At 45.4% G+C, this 10405-nt stretch overlaps 1 protein-coding gene across 1 annotated transcript in view; it reads right to left on the minus strand.

Moving 5' to 3' along the window:
* The window catches only part of LOC119430598 (cartilage oligomeric matrix protein), a gene marked incomplete at its 5' end in the record, with an annotated part of 568315 nt that overhangs the window by 20186 nt on the left and 537724 nt on the right, over nt 1–10405 (minus strand). The gene's annotated exons all lie outside the window — the stretch shown is intronic.

Raw genomic sequence — 10405 nt, forward strand, 5'->3', positions numbered from 1 at the left:
GCCGCAGACCTGCCTTGGAGACAAAGAACTCCTTCTGTAAGGCAACTGACGCTATTCCTCGGTTCCCTCCCCTGGAGCCAAGCCTCGCGGAAGCTTCCGGAGCGAAGCTGTCCAGGTCGGAGCAGCGTCCCGTCCCTCCGGAGGAACCAGACGGCGACCAAAGCTCTCCAATCGAGCCCACCGACGTGTTTTCAGGCAACCGCAGTTAGCAACAACATGCGCTGCTAGCATTTAGCATGTCGAAAAGGCTGAGACCTCAGACCTGCCGGAGGAGACTAAGAGCTCCCTGTGTAGATCGGCAGACGCCATCCTCAACATGTGCGCCGCTCCCTCGGGTTGCCTGTCGAGGATTGTAGCATGGATGACGGTAATCCAACGTTCCATCTGGCTCCGTCACTCTCCATTGCTGCCGGAAAAGCTGCACAAAGACCGGATGGAGGGCCCCATCTCATCGGACGCGCTGTTCGGAAGCAGCTTGACGTCCATGCTGACGAATTCGAAGCAGTCGGAGGAGACGTCGGAAGCTGTACGCCATCTCATCTAGCCGCGCGGCTCATTCCGTCCTCCAGCCCGCTGGAGAGATCGTCAAAAGCAGAGGCAGAGACATCGACGCTCCACGGCAGCAGCAGCTTCGTCTCGCCCAGCTCCACCACCAGCCCCGCCCGCCAGAGACCACCCCTCCTCAGTCCGGCAGCCTGCACTTCAGCGTTTTTCCCCAGAGATCGCCTGCAGACGGCGCTCGGAGCAAACAAACCGCAGAGCTCACGGGGGAGAAGTTTTAAGAAATGACGGTCTGCGGAGGATGTGTGTATAAATGACACAGGAATTGAATAAATGATTTTTCAAAGATCAAAACGCCTGTTTTTAGCCAGTCTGTAAGCTCGGATGAGCTCACAGCCGCTACACACCCTCCACTCATAAAGAGCCGGTGTCCTTAAATAAAGGTTTTTTAAATCCACCGCCGCTCCCTCACATGCCCAGACGCTCACGTGACACCACGGTAAGCGAAATAACTTGTTGTCAATCAGGCCCGCACGATCACCTCCCAACGGTGTTTACGCGCTCCCGAGCGAGACAAGCAGCCTCCATCCAACGGCACTGTGTCGATGATGCACGCACAGCTGCCCGGCGCTCACCGGCCCACATCGGGATAAATGTGGGACCGCAGGCCGGGTCCGGTGGAGGTCCCTGCTCTCAGCGAAAACAACACACGCCTCTCCTGTATGAACGCGAGTGGCCGTCATCCACCGCGTCCCAGCGATCAGCAGCTCACGGCGGCATAAGCGTGAGACAGCTGAATGAATCCAATGACGGGCCCCGCCCTCAGCGAGAGCGGCGCGCGTCCCTCCAGAGGAAACGTGCGCTCCCGCGAGGCTCACAACCTTCACTTCATCAGCTGACACACGCCTCGCCTCAGCACACACCGCCCCGCCCGGACATGAAGGTTGGTCCGCGATCCAGTCACAGCGCGCGGGCGCGCGCAGAACAGCCCTTTCGAGAAAGCCTCGCCTTGGGTCACGCGGAAAACATTTCCGCGACGCATGACGGCGGTCGAGGCGGAGGTTTGGATGACATCCGTTCAAAACACGGCACATCATTTAAACGCACGTCCACTCCACGAACGTCACGCAGAGTGGTTAAAAACATGCTCACCGGACAGATGGAGGGACAGAGTGTTATGCAAGGGTTACACGCTGCAGTTTGCAACCCGACCCCCTCCGTTCGGAGGAGTTATAGAGACGGTCCTGTCATCACCAGACCAAGTCTCAGCCTTAAATGCAGAAATCCAAGAGCTTCTGATAAAAGGTGTAATCTCAAGAGTTCCCAACGAGGAGGAAAACACAGGGTTTTACTCAAGCTACTTCCTGGTCCCCGAAAGGACCGGAGGGATGAGACCGATTCTGGATCTGTCAGCTTTCATCAAAGCGATCATGAACAGATTTTTTCACATGTTGATGAACAGACAGCTGTTGGACAACATCCAGGAAAACGACTGGTTTGTCTCCATCGTTTTAAAAGATGCCTATTTTCACACACCAATCATCCCAAAACACAGAAAATTTCTGCGTTTCGCCTTTCAAGGGATGAAGTACCAGTACAACAGGTTGCCTTTTTTGGGTACTCCCTCGCGCCTCGTACGTTCTCAAGTGTGTGGAGACAGCCCTGCATCCACTGCACAAGCAGGGATGAGGGTTTTGTTTTTACCTGGACGACCTGCTGCCCCTGTCTCACTCCAGACAGGAAGCATTGATACAGGCTCAGGTGTTAGCATCACACCTGCTAAATCTGGTTTTCGCCATACTGGAAGAAAAGCTCGATTTTCCCGGCCCAGATAATTGTTATCTGGGAGTGGAATTAAACTCAATTACCATGACGGCTCGTTTATCACAAACAAGAATCGACACTCTAAAAACCAATTACGCCACGTAAGACCTGGCAAAGTGGTAACAGCTGTCTCCGTCATGAAGCTGTTGGGAATGACGTCATCAGCTCACACAGTGGTCCCGCTGGGTTTGTTACACATGAGGCGCCTCCAGAGGTGGTTTACGCGTCTGCGTGTGGATCCAGTAAAACAAAAGAGACGGATGATCACTGTCCCTCCCTCCATGGGAGCAGACCTCCGACACTGGGGAAACACCCTGGCTCTGTCAGAGGGAGTCCCCGTCAGCAGATCCACGTCACGTGTCAGTCTTCACGGACGCGTCTCTGTCAGGTTGGGGTGGGGAACATGCCTATCTCAAGCAGTAGGGGCGCTGTGGCCCCACCGCACATCAGCCCACATCAATGTTTTGGAGTGTCGCACAGTGCTGAATGTGATTCAACTTTTTGCTCCCGTGCTACAGAATCAACACGTGTTGATTCACACAGACAACATGGTGACTGCTGCGTACATAAACCGCCAGGGGGGTGTGCGTTCAGCCCAGATGTTACACATTGCGCGGAAGCTACTGAGTTGGGTTCATCAAACCTGCTTTTATTAGAGCAGTTTACATATCCGATGTTCTGAACAGAGGGGCTGATGTGACGTCCAAGGGCGGCCCACGTTATGTGGACCGGATCCTCCATCCGGATCTGATGTTTTTCAGACGCAGCAGAAGTTGGCAAAGCAGCTGTGGACCTGTTTGCGATGCGAGAAGAACGCTCAATGTCAACTACGGTTTTCCCTGAGCCCGCGAGACGATCCATCGCTGGGGGGGGACGCATTTGCTCACAGTCGGTGGCCCAAAACGCTTTTTACGCGTTTCTTTCCCCCCCACCTCCTCTGTTTTTTACGGTCCATGAACCGAGTTCAAGAGGAGGGATTGACAGCCCTCCTTGGTGGCTCCCGGCGTGTGAACGCACTATGGTTCCCAGGCCTGCAACGTCTGTTGTTGGGTCGCCGTGGAACTGTCATGGAGGAAGGATGCTCTCCTTCAGGCAGGAGGAGCGACCAAGAGTTACCCAGAAATAGGTCAACACCGGTGGGTCTGACCGCTGAGCGGTTCCACTTAGAGGATGGGTCTCCCTCAGGAGATAGTGTGCACAATTCAAGATTCACGTGCTGCATCTACCACAGTTCTGTACACATCAAGGGGACGGCTTTTCAGCGCTGGTGCACAGAGAAGGTTTAGAGACCACCTCATGCCTTTTAAGCGGCGTGTTGTTTTTCTACAACAGCTGATGGATAGGGAGTTGGCTTTCAGTACGCTTTAACGTACGATTGCAGCCATCTCTTCCTGCCACAAAGGGTTTGGAGTCAGAACAGCTTTTATCACCCGCTGATGAAGCGGTTTCTAAAAGGTGTACAGAGATGTAGGCCTGTTTTCACGCCCACTTGTTTTCCACAGTGGGTTTAACGCTGGTCCTGCGAGCCCTGATCAAAGCTTCAATTGAGCCTCTGGATCAGGTTTCATTTAAATTCTTGTCTCTTTTAACAGCCCTGTTGCTGGTTTTAACACCCGCTAAGAGGGTAAGTAATTATCTGCCCTCTCTGTTGCTTCGTCATGCCTTAGAATTAGGCTGACGGGCAGCTCAGCTGATTTAAGACCAACCCAGCTTTTATGCCTAAAACATCACGAGCTCTTTTAAATCAAGAGTGATATCGTTGGAGGGGTTTTTTCCCCCCCACAGATCAGAAGAGGAAGCATCTTTTCATCTTCTCTGCCCGGTGCGGGCGTTTGACGTGTTACATAACGCACACAGCTGCAATGCGTTTCAAACTCAACAATGGTTTGTGCATTATAGAGATGTTTCTACAGGTCGCCGTTATCCATCCAGCGCTTATCACACTGGCTGTGTGAGGCCTTTTCTGAAGCCTACAGAGCATCAGATTTAGAGCCTCCTGTCAACCTCTAAGCACACTCGACCAGGGGTATCGCATCTTCGACTGCTCTGCATAATGGTTTGTCAATGCAGGACATTTGCACTGCGGTTGCATGGTCAACACCCTGCTCATTTATTCGCTTTTACCTACGTGATGTAACGGCTCGTTCCATGACACATTCTGTCCTTAGTGCTCTAACAGAATGAATATTGTTGTTCTCATGGAACTCTGTTTAAGCTCACTTCTGTCTGCATGCATTACAGTGTGAGATGTTGTTATCAGTCACAAGTCGTGTCTGTGATTTTGGTTATATTGTCACTAATCAGTTCATGATTATTGTTACCAATCAGTTCAATTGATTTATAATCAATTTATGGACATTAATCTGTTTATACTGTTCAGCCATGAACCAGTTGGTTCATGCCCCCCCCCCCCCCCCCCCTTCTTTTCAACTTCTTCTTCCCGTTGAAAGTTTTCCGGGGTATTCATGCTTTGTCAGAACGCATAGCTACACAACATGCGTCTGTGCATGGCACATAATTACGCGATGCGTAGTTATGCACATGGGGAGCTGAGTGACAAGACGTTTTTTGGGCAAGCTTCCGCTTCTTACTGTGTTCGAATGGACCCAGTGAGGCGAGGACCACATCGGCTTCGCCCTTTACCCACTAAAGCGAAGGCCTTAAAGGGCGAAGCTTATATGACATAGAACGTTGGTTACGTACTGTAACCCCAGATTCTATGAATATAAGCGTAGCCCTTTAAGCGTCGGGCCTCACTGGCTCCTAAATGGCTGAAGAAAAAAGCTATTTTGGGAGCCGATTTCCCGCTCTTAACGTAATTTATACGGACCGGGTAGGGCCCACACAGCAGGTGGGCGTGGACTAATTTTTTTCAGTGCTTATGCTCTGCATAACGGGATAAACCCACTAAAGCGAAGGCCTTAAAGGGCTACGCTTATATTCATAGAATCTGGGGTTACAGTACGTAACCAACGATTTAAAGTTCCTACTGCATGGACCAAACCTTCACACTGACTCAGAAGCTTTTCCATGACCGACACTGCTGCCGATGTCTTCTTCAAAAGTTGATAAAACAGAGCCCCGCCGATGCCAAAAAGCAGAGTCCCTGCCATCATAATTACAAATATGTAGACGTCTTCAACATCCTCCTGAGACAGAACTGAGAGGCACATCAGCTGCCACACTCCCCACGATCCATGATGTACCCCACAGTGTGAGTCTCAGCTGAACACGCCGGTTCTCCAGGACCTTGTCGCTTTGATGAAAAAATCTTATCAATAGAGTTGAACGCCCACGATACCAAATCCATAATCTTCTTAATTTATGTTCGGGAGATGTGAACCTGACACTTAATACACATAGAGAGCAGAGCAGGAGGAAGGAAAAACGGGGGAGGACAGACAGGAGCAGCCACCTCGATCAGAGCCAGGAAGGCAAACGTGTTCTATCTGTTTTCTTCTGCTAATTTAAGCTTGTTCTACCTTTTCAGCTACTTTTTATCATATTTTAGCTAATTTCAGCTGTTTTCAGATAAATTCAAGTTTTTCAAGGTAATTTCAGCTACATTCAGCCTAATTATGCTCCTTTCAGCTTATTTCTGCTAGTTTCAGTTATTTCAGCTACTATTTAACTATTTTTATGCTAATATTAGCTTTTTCAGCTAATTCCTACTAAATTCCACATTTTTGCACTCATTTCAACTTTTGTGCTCTTTCTGCTTACTCCTGCTGATTTAGGCTTGTTCTACATTTTCAGCTTCGTTTTGGCATGGTTTTTTTTATCTTATTTCAGTTGTTTTTCAGCAAGTTCTTCTGCAATTAGCATTCACACTGCATTTTTGCAGGAAATACAATTTCTCTAGTTATTTTAGTATTATTATTATTTTCACAAATATGGAGCAATAGAAGATTTTCTGTAAGCTCCTTTTTTGCAGCCTTGCACGCCTACAACTCACTGGGTATCCGAATTTATCTAAAAGTCAGCCGGGATTGAACACAATCTGTGTGTTTTCAACCATCTGCCAAGAGTAACAACTGAATCTGGACATGCTGAGTAGATCGTGGTTAAACTGGAATTAAATATTTACTCGTGTTATTGTTATAAGAGTGGAAATGTTTGGTTTAAAATGAATTAAAAACTCTTGCCAGGACCCACTTGGGTGAACTGCAGTTTCTCACATTCATGAGTTTTTAATGGTTTTATTTATTATTCAAGTCAAGATTATTACCACATGGCAAATTTAAACTCCAATATTTATTGTCTTTTGTGCTCAGCAATTAAAAGGCCATAGTTTAGAGAAGGAGTTTGAGACATTGAGTTGGTCCATCTGTGTCATATAGCAGGGAGTTTCAGAGTGGGTGCTCTAACAGGAAAAGGCCTGGTAAGCCTTAAAGATGAGATTCAGGGTCTGTAAGACGGGGCCCCACTGGAGGATTTCAGACATCAAGCTGGAACAAGAAAGTTCAAAAGGTTGTGTGAATATGCAGAGGGATGAAGTGCACAAGTCTTTATAAATGAGCAATGAAACCTTTAAGGGTTAGTTCAGATACACTGAAGTGAAGATTTGTGGGAAAGTTTTAAACAATAAATGTCTTACCTGTTGTAGATATACTTGTTGTGGAGAACTAGAGCTTAAATCTGATTGGATTGATTAACTAAAAGCTTGTCTGAGCAGAACAGAAATAGATTGTTGTCTTAAAACTACTCCACAAAGTTTCATTTAATCACCACCAGCCGTTTAAGATTTCTCACATCTTACAGCAAAAAAACAACAACTATTATCTTGATGTTCTTTACAGAAATTACCCTGACTGCTCTGGAGGTGTTGCAGCTAGAATGACAAGTTTGTTAGAAGCTGTATCTGAAAATAGTTGAACAACATCAGAACAATGTTCCTCAAAGAAAAATTGTGAAGACTTTGAAAATCTCATTATCGTAATGTTCATAATATCATCAAAAGTGACAAATCCCTTGATCCCTGAACATCACTGCATGGGCCCAGAAACTTGTCCACAAATCATTGTCTGTAAACACAGTTAACTGTGCCGTTCTCCACTGGTCAAAGCTCTATCGTGCAAAGAAAACAGCATACGTGAACACCATCTAAAAACGTTGCTGTCTTCTGTGGACCAACGCTCTTTTAAATGGACCGAGACAAAGCGGAAAACTGTTCTGTGGTCAGATATATCAAAACTGAAATTCTTTTTGGAAATCATGAACATCATGTCCTCCATACAAAAGAGGGAAAGGACCATCCGTACAAAAGCCTGCCTCTCTGATGTTATAGGGGTGCATTTGTGCATTTGGGATGGACCTTACACATCTGAAAAGGCACCATTAATGCAGAAAAGTTTAACAAAGGTTTAAGAGCAACAATGGCTCCAATCCAGCAAAAAAAGTACAGAAGACCCAGGACTGATGAGCAGCTTGACTCCTCCATCAGACCTGAGTCTACAAAACCTCCAGCAGCTGCTCTCCTTAGACGTTTACAGAGCATTGTTAAAAGATGAAAAGGTGTTTCACAGAGGTAAACTTGACCCTGTCGCTCGTTTTCTTAGGATGTGTTGCTGCTCTAGAATTCAGAACAACCATTTGATATGTTTAAAATGCTCCATTTTGAATAAAATATTCCGTTTTTATTCACATTTTACACAACGATCCAAGAATTGGGGTTTTCTTCTAGAAGAGCTCCGCTAACATTGCAACCTACAGAACTTTACTTTCAGCTCTTGGATCTCTAACTCCAGCTTTCCTGCCTCCAGCTGACTTGCCGACATTTTAGCAGCAGATGAGCTGAAGGGAGCAGGGATCTCTGGAGCCTGAAGCTCAGGAAATGTGTTCTTCTCATCAGCAGCAGCTCTGTTGACTGAATAAATTCCAAGAAAAGGTAGTGGAAATAAATCACTGTTGGTGCTAACAGAACGGTCAAAACCTGGACGACAGAGGGAGAACAGGGATTATTTTCTCTGATTGAGTCACAGATTATTCAGAATTCTTTCCTTTGACTCATTTGATGTTTAAATCAGGACGAATAGATTAGAAAAAAAGGATAGACAGTAAATTATTGCGGAATTAGAAGCACTACTTTGTGTTTTTGGTTCTTATCGTCTTGCCTCCATTGTATGGCTTATACTTTAACTTTTATCATTAAATTTACAGTCAGAAAAACAGATTACTAAAGAAATTAACAGGTATATTCATCTATTTGTCTATTCATTTCCCTAACGCCACAGCTGAAGGTAAAATCTTTTCTTCTTGTGATGTCAGCAGTGATGAAACAAAGACAGTTACTGATCTTACCTCTCTGTCCTGTCACCGTTTGTGCCCCCACGAGAGCAAAGATCAGTCCAACAACCCACAGCATGACTTGATTTGTGTTTGTCCCTTCAGGTGTCTCAGCTTCGTCTCCTCTCTGTCTCCGTCCCTGACTTGGTGTCTGAGCTCCTCCTGCAAATCTTTTTTCTCCGACGCACGTTATTTCCTCCCCTGCTTCAGCTCTTATATCCCACCATCACCCTCCCTTTCTGATTCACTTCTCCATCTTGTCCCGTATAGGTTCAACAACAAAGTGTATTACAAAACACACACACACACACTACCTGTGGGTTGGAAGCATTTTTTTTTTTTATCACATTTTAATCGGTGTGTTTGTTGGACTTGAAATTGAGCAGATTTAAGTCACTTTCCTGCTCAGTTTTTATTATTATTATTTTAGCATATATTTTGTTAAATAAAGTTTCTTTTTTTGTTAAGTGTTAGGCAATAAGTTGTTTCTTCTGTTGAATAGTTTAAATCATAAACAGCATAAAATCTTTACAGAGTAAACTTAAAAAGACAACATTTAACATATTATCTGATCTGTTCTCTGCATTTTCTTTCCTCTTTCAGGGTTTTTAAATTTTCATCTTGGTGCCTTTGAATAATACACACAAAAAAAGTTGCCACCAAAAAAAAAGTCACACACTTCTATTTTGTTGGATCGCCTTTAGCTTTGATTACATCATGCACTCACTGTGGCGTTTCAATAAGCTTCTTCAATGTCACAAGATCCATTTCCATCCAGCGTTGCATTAATTTTCCATCAAGATCTTGCCTTGATGACTAGACACTAGGCATGATGGGTGCATCACTTCACCTGCCTCTCTTCTTACCCTGATGCACCCATCACTCTGGAACAGGGTAAATCTGGACTCATCAGACCACATGACCTTCTTCCATTGCTCCAGAGTCCAATCTTTATGTTCCCTAGCAAATTGAAGCCTTTTTTTCCAGTTAGCCTCACTGATTAGTGGTTTTCTTAAGGCTACACAGCTGTTCAGTCCCAGTCCCTTGACTTCACATTGTGTGTGGAAATGCTCTTACATTCACTATTAAACATGGCCCTGAGTGCTACTGTTGTTGTTTTTCTTCAATTTCATTTCACCAAACATTCAAGTGATCGCTGATCACGATCATTCAGGATTTTTTTCCGGCCACATTTTTTCCTCGAAGACGATGGGTCCCCTCTATCCTTCCAGTTTTTAATAATGCGTTGGACAGTTCTTAACCCAGTTTTAATAGTTTCTTCAATCTCCTTAGATGTTTTCTCTGCTTGATGCCAATGATTTGACTCTTCTCAAACAGACTGACATCTTTTCCACGACCACGAGATGTGTCTTTTGACATTGTTGTTTAAGAAATGAGAAGCAACTCATCGCACCTGTTGGAATTAAATAACTTGTTGCCAGTTGAAAGATAATCACCCATGAAGTCATTATCCAATAGGAGGCTCGTACCTATTTGCTTAGTTAAATCCAGGTGGCGAATTTTGGGGGGCCAGGAAGTGTATATTCAAGCTTTAATGGTAAATTTACCATTAAAGTTGTTTTTATTAGCTGATCCTGGTTATGTAGTCACTCTTTGATGCATATTTAGAACACGAAATAAGAATGTTTGAGTAAAAACATTGAAAAAATCAGGAAGGTTTTGCAAAAAAGAAAACACATTTGTGTTCTTCTTCACTGGTTCACAAATTCACAAATACCATTGTGTGTGTGTGTGTGTGTGTGTGTGTGTGTGTGTGTGTGTGTGTGTGTGTGTG

This window comes from Nematolebias whitei, chromosome 3, assembly GCF_014905685.2.
Source record: "Nematolebias whitei isolate Nwh7 chromosome 3, NemWhi1, whole genome shotgun sequence".
Lineage (NCBI taxonomy): Eukaryota > Metazoa > Chordata > Actinopteri > Cyprinodontiformes > Rivulidae > Nematolebias > Nematolebias whitei.